The sequence below is a fragment of the Zootoca vivipara genome, chromosome 13, assembly GCF_965207765.1.
Source record: "Zootoca vivipara chromosome 13, rZooViv2.hap1.1, whole genome shotgun sequence".
Classification (NCBI taxonomy): Eukaryota; Metazoa; Chordata; class Lepidosauria; order Squamata; family Lacertidae; genus Zootoca; species Zootoca vivipara.
In genome coordinates, this window is record NC_142596.1 from 36,011,347 (window position 1) to 36,023,479 (window position 12,133).

The following is a 12,133-nucleotide window of genomic DNA, read 5'->3' on the forward strand; positions in this document are numbered from 1 at the left end:
ATGAAAGCAAGAAGGCAGGCTGGCGGGACACCAGCTGGGAGTGGCATGGAGAAAGTGGACTGTGTTTTTCTCACTGTCTCGTCATAACACTAGAACTCATGGACATCCAACGAGGTTGTAAGTTGGGAGATTCAGGACAGATGAAAGGAAGTCCTTCTGCACATGGTGCATGGTTAATCTGTGGAGCTCACTCCCACAGGGGGCAGTGATGGCCACCAAGTTTGATGGCTTTAAAAGAGGATGAGACAAATGCATGGAGCGTAAGCCTATCAATGGCTACTAGCCATGATGGTTATGCTCATTGCTCACCCTCCAGGAGGGGTTGGGTCCAACTTGCAGTCTTCCTTTTGAGGTACATATCTGGGTGGCCAATCTGAGAGCGGGTTGCTGGAGGAGATGGACCATTGGTCTATTGCAGCAGGTCTCTTCTTATAGTCTTACTAGCTGGCCTGGCCACGCATTGCTGTGACTCATACCTGTGTTTCCCCCCACCCTGTCCCGATCCATGACGTATCCCGTCTCCCCACCCCCACCCCGGCTCATCCCTGTGATTCCCCCCACCCTGTCCCGATCCATGATCTATTCCGTCCCCTCCTCCCCCCAACACCCACCCAGGCGAGTCCCCACCTCCATTCGGTCTAGTCTGTAAAGGCGAGCCAAAGTGCTGTGGAGACAGAAGGTTTTCTAGCTCCAGTACCAGTGTAGCCGCTGCTAGAGGGCACTGTTTTGCAACCTCTTCTGGCTTCTTTTTCCCAGCATTCACTTTGGGGTGTATGCTTCCTCTCACAGTAGCATGGGACGCTGTGTGCAAATTTGAACGCTATCGGTCAAGCGGTTTCAGTGGAAAGTGGAAACACACCCACATGCCCTTTTTACATTTATAGATGATAGATAGATAGATAGATAGATAGATAGATAGATAGATAGATAGATAGATAGATATAGATGTGACAACGCCCCCTCTACTTTTTTGCCTTCCTCAATTTTTAAAGTGTAATCAGCTTGAGGGCAGAAGCCCCGTCTTTTTGCTTATGGACTTCTGACTATCAATGGCCCTGCTGGAGAAGAGACTGGCAGACCATTAGGGACTAGTGACCTGTTTCCCCACTCCATATTTAACCAAGCAAACAATGAATGCACTGTGGTGAGGTAAGCTGTGCTTATAAATTGTTCTCAATAATACAGTTTTACAGTTACACAACATTCCACCTCTCTCCCCCAGCTCTTTGAATCTAGGAGACCTTGGAACAGCCACAGGCTTTCAGCCTAACCTACCTCACAGGGTTGTTGTGAAGGTAAAATGGAGAGGGGGAATTATGTATGCCACCTTAAGCTCCTTGGAGGAAAGTTCAGACATAAATATAATAATAATATTTATTATTATTATTATTATTATTATTATTATTATTATTTACCGGGGCGTGATTTCATTGTTTGTTGAAAAAGTTTTGGGATTTTATTTTATTTCAAGAAAAGAATCCGCCTTCCCAACTCTAAAGTTGGGAACCCTGTGAATTTAACAATAACTTCCCATTGATCCCACCAACACCCCTGCCTACAGGTCACTGACACACGTTGAAATTCTGGGTCTTATATTCAAAGGAATGTGCAGTGATCACTTACACAGAGGCTGCTTCCAGGCCACGCGTTTATTGAGTGGGCATCATCCTGATCTGTTTTCAAGGAGGTGAGATGAGTTGTCAACAGCGTTTGTTCTCCAGTGCATCTCCCTCTCATTTTCCTTATCAAAAAAGTCCGTGCGGGGGGGGGGAAGGAGGGGGGAGGGGCAGTGTTGTTGCAAAGAGCACCAGATAAACTTCAATGGTGCATCTTGGATGACCAGGATGTGACTGAATACCACCCGAAAATTGTGGCAGTCTGTAAGCGCCCATATACTAACTTGCCTATTTTGCTGGGGTGTGTGCGTGTGTAAATACATAGGCTGGCTGGCAGGCAGACAGGAAGATCAAAAGTTGAAGATTCAGCATGCAGAATACACGTGTGAGAATATATCTGAAGGAATCGAGATATTATTTCTTTCACTTTACGAGGGAGGAGAGAGTACGGACCGGTTTGTTTTCTTTGAAAAGTGTGGATGCATAAGAATGGGATGAACGGAATCTATATCTGATTCCTTCTCCTTTCCAAGGGAGGAGGGTAAGGGCTGGTGGTTTGTGTTTGCAAAGTGTGTGTGTGTGTTTGCGTCTACCATCCACACGCCAAACCGCCCCTCGAATCCCAGGGAGGCAGAGAGCCCAGTGAAGGTGGATCAAGGCAGACTTCCCTCCGCATCTTCCAGGCCTCCAGTGCGACTTGAAAGACTCTGCCAGGAGCCACAGATACAAAAAGAAGCGAATCCAAAAACTTTGGGTCAGGCGGGGATTTTTCTCTTGTGGGGTCTGTGCTGGGAAATTTTCTCCATCTCTCCCATGATTAAAGATTCCCTCCTCTCTTCCCCCCCCCTCCGCCACGTCTCCCCCCTTTTCTTCTTTGCTTCTTTCTTTCTTTCTTTCTTTCTCCCTCCCTCCCTCCCTCCCCTTTCCCATTTTTGCCATACGAATAGCTGGGAGCTGCCAGGCATGTGACAAAACCTTCCTTATAGGGGCAGGAGTAAACTAAGGCCGTGTGATGGACGCCCTAAGGCCACACTTGCAGACAATATATACCTACCGCACAATCTCAAACGCTTCTCATTTTCACAGAGAGAACATCAGGCAGAGCACAGAGGGAGAGGGGGAGAGAGGCAGCAGAGACTGACAGAAGGTCCCGCTTCAAGGTAAGACACTTTGTGCTGGTTCCCCCCCCCCTCTTAAGAAGGAGGTTCCAGGAGGGTTAGAATGGATGGCAACTTTTAGGAGCAAGTGAGGCGGCAGCAAGTGTACAGTATTTTAAGTTCCAAATTCTACCTGGGTGGGTTTTCTGGGGAAATCTCTCTTCTGGAAAAGTGTGTGGAACAGATTTTGGAACAATACTGGCCCTCTGCAGAAGTGAGATGAATGGACTTCGCAGAAAGCATAAATACAAAAACTTCCCTCCACCTCCCCTACCTTTTATGTAGTTTCTTAAGTTCTCGTGGCATTATAGAAAAATGTGGGAAATAGCAAACAAACAGATCTAACTTTGGGCTCCTTCCTGGCACATCCTCTCAGCAGAGCTTTTCCCGAATGTGCAATTTGTGATTCCTCTTCCTGTGCATTAAGTTGCCTGCTTAAGAAACCTGATTGTCAATCCCTAATGAGATTCCCACCTTTCGAGGCAACCCCATTGTCAGGGCTATTGATCACATCAAAATACTTTTTTAAAAAAAAACCACAAACTTTTCGCTAAGTATGGAATTTTCTGATTTGAGCACCTTTCTCTCTTTAAAAGCTTATTATTAGAGGCATTTGTTGGGGTGAAACTAAAAACTACTGAATTTGCCTGGTTGAGTCATTCTGAGAGCATTCTGCTTATTGCCATACTTGATGCCCAAGTTGTTGTGTGGTTTGCTTTGGCAACTGCTGCTTCGAGTTTCTGGTTCGAGGTTAGACTGCACACTTAGCTTAAACATGGCTTCTTCACTCCCCCATTCCTCCCCTTTTCAATCAATCAATCCTCCCCTTTTAAAAACAGTATTCTCACAGATCCAGAATTGAAAGACTTATTTAGAATACGGATCATTTTAGGTTCCTGGGTTGCAGTTGTGCACATGGAGTTACAAAGCTTAAATCCCACTGAAAAGTCAGCAGGATTTCGCTATGTACAGGATTGCAACTTTGGTCTTTAACTGCAGTTATTCCAAAGAGGATCTGCTGATGCTTTCCTAGTCTGCTGTGTGTATAGGCTAAAAATATACATGCAATTAGAATTACAAATTTTAGAGTTGGGACGGAGCTTGGAGTTCATCTCATCCAGCCAACTAACTGCTCAGTATTGGACCTTGGAAATATGGCATCTCATTCAGCTTCTTTTTAGGAATATGGGAGTGGAAATGAGTCAAACTATCGGTCCAGCTGGCTCAGTGTTGTTTGCACTGACTGGCAGTGGCTCTCCAAGGTTTCAAACAGGGGTGTCAGCCAGGCTTACCTGGAGATGATGCCAGGGATTGAACCTGGGACCTTCGAAGCAGATGCTCTGGCACGAAACTGCAGCCCATCCCTAAATTCTTCCAGCTTAAATACCTCTAGTGATGGAGAATCTGTCGCCTCTCCAAGGCAAAGCAACCCCTCTCAGGAGGTTTCTCCTGGAATTTAACTGGAATTAGGCTTCCTTATTTGCATATATAACATGCACATTTAGTCCTGCAGAGGCCAAATTGTGCCTAGTTGTTGTTGTTTAGTCGTTTAGTCGTGTCCGACTCTTCGTGACCCCATGGACCATAGCACGCCAGGCACTCCTGTCTTGCACTGCCTCCCGCAGTTTGGTCAAACTCATGTCCGTAGCTTCGAGAACACTGTCCAACCATCTCGTCCTCTGTTGTCCCCTTCTCCTAGTGCCCTCAATCTTTCCCAACATCAGGGTCTTTTCCAAGGATTCTTCTCTTCTCATGAGGTGGCCAAAGTATTGGAGCCTCAGCTTCATGATCTGTCCTTCCAGGGAGCACTCAGGGCTGATTTCCTTAAGAATGGATAGGTTTGATCTTCTTGCAGTCCATGGGACTCTCAAGAGTCTCCTCCAGCACCACAATTCAAAAGCATCAATTCTTCGGCGATCAGCCTTCTTTATGGTCCAGCTCTCACTTCCATACATCACTACTGGGAAAACCATAGCTTTAACTATACGGACCTTTGTCGGCAAGGTGATGTCTCTGCTTTTTAGCCTAGTAAGCCACAGGTAATATCCCAAGGCAGTTTGGGCAGCTTAGTAAACCTCTGCAGAAGCTGCTACAGAGAACAATGCTAAGCCAAACCAAGTCTTAGTGTGAAAAGGGAAAACACACGCATTCCCAGACCAAATATCACAGCTGCCGTGCTTTCCCTTCACCCTGGTTGCTTCTGCACTACTCAGGGCTAAGCCATGGTTTGACTTAGTGTTGCATCCCAACCTGGGCTTTTGGTTTGTCTGGACTGAAACTTCAACCTCCATGGATGCTCCCCACGCTGGAATCAAGGGGACTTCGAAGGTAAAGGGGGGCAGTGGCTGTTACGGAATTGGAAGGGGGCTGCGTTCGGAAGGTCCCTGGAGTCGGTGAGCCCCACTCGCAGTTCCAGCATGTTGATGGATGACTTTTGCATCACTTTTTATGGCAGCTGGGGGGGCCCCTGTGTTTTGGTGGGAACTGAGGGAGAAAGAGGCAGAAACTGTTGGGTTTTGATCAGGAGGGGTCGCAGCGTCAGTGCTTTTCTTCTAGAAGAAGAAAAAATGTGCCGGTACTGGGGTACCCCCCCCCAGAAAGAAAGCACTGCATAGCACCTTCTTTGCATGCAGAAAGTTTAATCTGTGGCATCAGGTAAGGATGGGATTGTGACTTCCATGAAACCCTGGAGAGCTGCTGCCTGTCTGTGCCAACAACACTGAGCTAGATGGAGCAGCTGCCTGACTTTGGTAGAGGGCAGCTTCCTTTGTTAGCAAAGCTAGCCACAGCTCAGTGGCAGAGCGCCTGCCTTGCCTGGGGAAGGTGCCCAGTTCAATTCCCCTGCATCTCCAGGTAAGACACGGAATGATGTGCCTTACATGAAACCCCAAAGAGCTGCTGCCAGGCAGTGTGGACAATACCAATGCAGATGGACCCAGTGGTCTGACACGGTGTAATGCAGATTTCTTTGTGCCTGTGGGTATAGGTTTTGCGGAAAGGGAGAAGTCCAGGGATGTCTACGAGGTGACCTTTACAAAGGGATTGCAAGCAATGTGCAAGGCTGGCTGTTTGACTCTGATTTCAAATAAAGATTTTGAGATGTCAGTTTAGGCTCAGGGATGTTGTGTTCAGATCAGCAACAGGGCAAAAAGCTTCCCTTCTATCCCCTCATCTTCTGTAATGATGAGTGAAAAGTCTGTTCCCCCACTTTATTTTATTTTTCAATAACTTTTTATTGGGTTTCATAAAAAAGGAAGATAAATAAAATAAACAATACAAATAAATAGACTGAGTCTTCTCCTATCATTTGTATATAACAAAAAATGCATACTAAATCTGCAGTAATATCGTAGTCATACGCTTTGTTGTCAGTGGTCAATGTACAAGTTCTAGAGATCCCCTTCATATATCATTTAGAGAATATCTAAAGTGTGTTTGCTTTCTCCCACGGCTCAGTGGGGATTTGTGTAGCCCCCGACAGGGAGATGGAAGCTTTTCAATTTGTGCAGGGACATCACTGCTGCGCTCCCTGAGGAATTTCAGCTAAGTCAAATAAGCTGCCAAATGGTGTGAATATAAGCAGAAACAGCGCCTGTTTACTAATAAAGTGGGTTGGGAAGACATAGAGGATCACTATTAGCCCATGATTACAACCTGCTAGCCTCTATCACTGAATGGAACCTCCATGTGCAAGTGAAGTCTACCACGGAATGCCAGTTTCTTGAGGACAACAGCTAGGGAGGACTCTTGATGTTGCCACCATGTCCTGCTTGTGGGCTTCTCAGAGAGACTTCTGATTGGCTACTGTGGGAGTAGGATGCTAAACGGGCCTTTGCTCCAACCCAGCAGGTGTTCACCTTGCTCCCGTCCTTTTGTCAGGAGAGACATCATGAATCCAACAAAGCTCTAGTAAAGCAATTCTGCTCCCCCTTTCTCTGCTTCTTCTGCCTGGGAGACGCATCCTGAATTCTGGAGCCCTGAAGGCCACTTAACCTTTCTCCTTTTGCAGCCTTTCCCTGCAACCTGTCACTTTTTCGCTGCTGTTTTACACCCGCACAAACCCCTGGTTCGATTTTTGTCTATAAGCACAGGAGGGAATTGCACCGTAACAGTGATCTCACGGCGATGGACCGTGTGATAGGTATGGCAAAATCTCTGGGAACCCCTGATTTTACAGGAAAGTGAAGCGTCGGCACGATCGCCCATCAATGAACCTGCCGTGGTGCCAGCTTCGGTTTCGGTTATTTGAGGAATGTCATTTAAGGAATTTAGTTAAGCAAGCAGCTTGGTTTTTAGACCCAGTGGAAAGGTGGCATGTGTGGGGTAAAGGAAAGAAGCACTAGTAAGAACTCTTGACGGATTTCAGGGAAACAATGTCCTCTTTTGGCGCTTCTCCCGTCTGCTTGGTGTGCAGTTGCTTCCTGCTTGCTGAAATCAGCCTTTTGCAGTTTCTGTTGCCGCTGTTCAGTGTTTCAGAGTGCTGGCAATGTGTCCCAAGTTGCTGTACAAATAGAAGTCATATCCAAATCCAGTTTAGGCGGGCATGTTTGCAAAGGAGATGCTGTACCACTGAGCTGCAGCCCTCCCCTCGAAGCGATTGCAAAGAGCCAGCTAGGTTAGTGGGGAGGCAGGTGAGAGGTGCAATGGCATTATTAGGATGGTAAGTGGAATGCTATTCCGTGTACCAGAAGCATTTGAAATGTTAGTGTTATGTACTGAGCTGAATCCTAGAACAATAGGATTCAGAATCAGCGGGAGCTACCCAATCCAACTCCAGGCGGAAGTGAATCCGCAACCTGATTGGCCTGCTGGAGCAGCCAATCAGGCGGCTGGCAGAAGTGAATCTGCTACCTGATTGGCCTGTAGGAGCAGCCAATCAGGCTGCAGGCAGAAGTCAATCCACAATATAATTGGCCCACAGGTGTAGCCCTGAAGTAGCCAATCACGCAAGGCCCATTGTGTAAATCATGTATATAAGCAAGGGCGTACCCACCGCGGGGCAGGGAGGGGCCGCTGCCCTACTCTAGAGGCAGGGCCGGTCGGGCAGCTGCGGGCAAGAGTGGCGCTGCCGGCGGGGCTGGTGGGCAGAGGCGGAGGACAGCCCAGCGGAGCGCGAGTTCGGCGCCCGCAGCAGTCTCTTGCGCCCGAGCCGTGCGGAGTCCACACAGCCGCGCTGTGTGGGAGGGGGCAAGGGCTGACGCTCCCGACGTTCGGGAGACCTTTGCGCATGCGCAAAGCGGGGCGCATGCGCACAGCGCGGCTGTGGACTCCGGCGGCCGCCGTGCAGGGCGCATGCGCACAGCGCGGCTGTGCTCAAAGGTCTCCCGAACGTCGGGAGTCGTTCAGCGCCTGAGACCGCTGCAGCAACGGAGCCTCGGATAGCTTCGCGGAGGCCGGGGCTTTGCTCCAGACCTCCGCGGAGGCCCCGATCCAAGCCTGGTTCCCTTCTCTCCCCCCCCCGCCCACCCCCAGACTTCCCTCTTCTCCTCTAGGCGGCCGCTGGTTTTCTCCCCTTCGCCGCCGTCGCTTCAGGTTTATTTTGATTTCACCTGGGCTCTGTAGCCCCGCCCACATTCCCACTTTGTGGCCCCTCCCCTCCCGTGCCTTGGCCCCGCCCCTTGCCCCCCCCTAGTTTTGATCCTGGGTACGCCCCTGTATATAAGCAGATGGTTTTGGGAAAAGAGCCATTCGTCTTCTCTTCTTCTCCTTGATGAATATGAGCTGAATAAAGAGCATGAAATTCACTCTCGACTCCGAGTATATTTCAGTTAGTTTAGGGCTGTCTTTGCCCACCAGATAACACAAAGATACTTGTTGAGACTGGTAGTTGTCTGCTGCTTCTGCTGTTTGTTTGTTTGTTTAAAAAGCTGTAATCACCACCAGAGTCCAGTTGCAGCGTTTGATGCTTATAATCCATAGTTCCACGAAACGATCTACGAACGTTTCCAATGGCAGGATTTCCTGCCTAGAATCCACGGCGATCTTAAATGCTCTAGGAATACCTGGGTCCCAGGGAATCTGGATCTGTTCTGGTGACAAGTGGTGGGCGATGTATAATCACACATCACATCTGTGCTCTTAGCAGTATAACCTTTTCTACGAAACCATTTGAACCTACCCGGGCGTAGAGAGATTAAAACACTTAGCATATACAGGCACAAGCAATCAAGCAGCTTAAAACAAAACAAAATGGAACAATACAAGGGCATCTACCGTCTTATGAACCTAAGCAAAACCTCTCTTAGCATTTTCATAAAGGGATATGTCTGTGCGTAGCTTGTTCTTTCCAGTAGCTCAGAGCTCGGGTTGTTGTTGTTTATTTATTTGTGGTGAGAGGTGCAAATAAGAGGAACAAACACACCACTGTTTCTTACCCGCAAACCCTTTGCTCTGTTCAGAGATGATGCATCCAGGTATGTTGCTAATAATTATAATTTAAATACTGCTACATCCATGTAGATGGAGCCTTATGGAAATTTCACAGGTTAAAACAGGCATAGGCAAACTCCGGCCCTCCAGATGTTTGGGACTACAATTCCCATCATCCCTGACCACTGGTCCTGTTAGCTAGGGGTGATAGGAATTGTAGTCCCAAACCTCAGGAGGGCCGGGGTTTGCCTATGCCTAGGTTTAAAAAAAAAGGTCTCTGCTCTCGAGGAGCTTGCAGTCTAAAACAGGGGGGGATGCAAGGGAGGGAGAAAGAGACAAAGGGAGGGAGGCAAGAGAATGGGCAAGGGCAGTTTCATGCGCACAACGCTTGATTCCAGTTGGGAAAGGGGGGGGGATTTGTTTCAGTTCACATTTATAGGTGAATTTACCTAATTCGCATTTTCCAAAGCAACATGCAGAATGAGATTCACCTTCCTCAGAATTTTGCAATGCAGATCTCCAGCCAAGTATTGTGTTCAAAAATGCATATACTAGGTAAAGTGTGCATAAAAATACATATGCTAGTGGAAAATAACCTAGGTAAATTATTATTATTATTATTATTATTATTATTATTAATTCTAACCCACATTTTTCCCTGATGAGACTTAACGTGTTTATAGATAAAAATAAGAGCTGCAAAAAACATAGAAAAATCTATTATTGTAAAACAATTAAGCATACAGTATCTATGAGATATGTATTCCATATTTTAGATTTTCCTCTCGTGGCCTCTTGCAGTAAAAATTACTCATCCTTTGTTTAATGGAAGATGTGCTGAATTTATGGGACGTGTAGAAGCAAACTTTGAGCCAGTGTGCTTTTAACAAAGCAAAACAAAAACACATCTAGCCCTTCTAATGAGCAGCTAATTAATTTGAAATAAAAGGCTTAGGTGGTTCTGTTGATTACCGACTCCATTACCGTCAACTGGTATCATGCCTTCAAACCGCGAACCCGGTGACTCCTTCCCAGTGAAAGCGGAGTTAAAAGGGGGCCGCTGTGAAACATGGAAAATACTGCAGGCTGAGTTTTTTTACAGAAAAAAAGGAACTCTTAAGCTCCTTGCTCCCAGAAGCCCTGTGAAATATGGACATGCTCTGTGGACAGAGGGAGTCACAGAAAGTTGAATGTCAGCTGGAAAAGAAAAACAGAAAACCGAAGGACAGGTGGAGAATGATTTCCATGACAACTTATAAGCAGTGCTTTCTTTCTTAAAAATGTTTAGGGGTACTCTCATTTTGCCCCTTCATGGATCAATGCCTTGTCGTGGCGAAGGGGCTTGAATAACTCGGAGAAGCTATGAGCTATGCCATGCAGGGCCACCCAAGATGGACAGGTCATAGTGGAGAGTTTTGACTAAACGTGATCCACCTGGAGAAGGAACTGGCAAGCCACTCCAGTATCCCTGCCAAGAAAACTCCATGGACAAAGACAACAGGCATATAAAAGTTATGACGCTGGAAGATGAGCCCCTCAGGTCGGAAGGCGTCCAACATGCTACTGAGGAAGAGCGGAGGACAAGTACAAGTAGATTCAGAGCTGATGAAGCGGCTGGGCCAAAGCCGAAAGGACGCTCAGTTGCGGATATGCCTGGAAGCGAAAGGAAAGTCCGATGCTGTAAAGAAAAATATTGCATAGGAACCTGGAATGTAAGAACCATGGATGGAGGTAAGCTGGATGTGGTCAAAAATGAGATGACAAGAATAAATATCGACATCCTGGGCATCAGTGAACTAAAATGGAAGGGAATGGGCGAATTCAGTTCGGGTGACTATCATATCTACTACTGTGGGCAAGAATCCTGTAGAAGAAATGGAGTGGCCCTCATAGTCAACAAAAGAGTGGCAAAAGCTGTATTGGGATGCAATCTCAAAAATGACAGAATGATCTCGATACGAATCCAAGGCAGACCTTTTAACATCACAGTAATCCAAGTTTATGCACCAACTACCGGTGCTGAAGAAAGTGAAATTGACCAATTCTATGAAGACCTACAACACCTTCTAGAAATGACACCAAAGAAGGATGTTCTTCTCATTACAGGGGATTGGAATGCTAAAGTAGGGAATCAAGAGATAAAAGGAATAACTGGCAAGTTTGGCCTTGGAGTTCAAAATGAAGCAGGGCAAAGGCTAATAGAGTTCTGTCAAGAGAACAAGCTGGTCATCACAAACACTCTCTTCCAACAACACAAGAGACGACTCTACACATGGATATCACCAAATGGGCAGCATCGAAATCAGATTGATTATATTCTCTGCAGCCAAAGATGGAGAAGCTCTATACAGTCAGCAAAAACAAGACCTGGAGCTGACTGTAACTCAGATCATCAGCTTCTTATAGCAAAATTCCAGCTTAAACTGAAGAAAGTAGGAAAAACCACTGGGCCAGTAAGATATAATCTGAATCAAATCCCTTATGAATACACAGTGGAAGTGAGGAACAGGTTTAAGGATTTAGATTTGGTGGACAGAGTGCCTGAAGAACTATGGATGGAGGCTCGTAACATTATACAGGAGGCAGCAACGAAAACCATCCCAAGGAAAAGGAAATGCAAGAAAGCAAAATGGCTGTCCAACGAGGCCTTACAAATAGCGGAGGAGAGGAGGCAAGCAAAATGCAAGGGAGATAGGGAAAGATACAGGAAACTGAATGCAGATTTCCAAAAAACAGCAAGGAGAGACAAGAGGGTCTTCTTAAATGATCAATGCAAAGAAATAGAGGAAAACAATAGAATGGGGAAAACCAGAGATCTGTTCAAGAAAATTGGAGATATGAAAGGAACATTTCGTACAAAGATTACCATAATCAAGGACAAAAGTGGTAAGGACCTAACAGAAGCAGAAGACATCAAGAAGAGGTGGCAAGAATACACAGAGGAATTATACCAGAAAGATATGGAGGTCTCGTACACCCCAGGTAGTGTGG

General features: G+C 46.6%; 1 protein-coding gene across 2 annotated transcripts in view; it reads left to right on the top strand.

The window, feature by feature from the left end:
• Positions 1 to 2,215: 2,215 nt before the first annotated feature.
• The window catches only part of PRR35 (proline rich 35), a 48,615-nt gene continuing 38,697 nt past the window's right edge, over positions 2,216 to 12,133 (top strand). Inside the window, exons 1-2 of one of the 2 annotated variants that reach the window (XM_088656739.1) lie at positions 2,216 to 2,370; positions 2,703 to 2,776. The gene's annotated coding sequence lies outside the window, so the exon portion shown is untranslated. Of the gene's footprint in view, positions 2,371 to 2,554; positions 2,777 to 12,133 lie in introns of those variants that run through there. The other variant, XM_088656740.1, reaches the window with a different exon arrangement.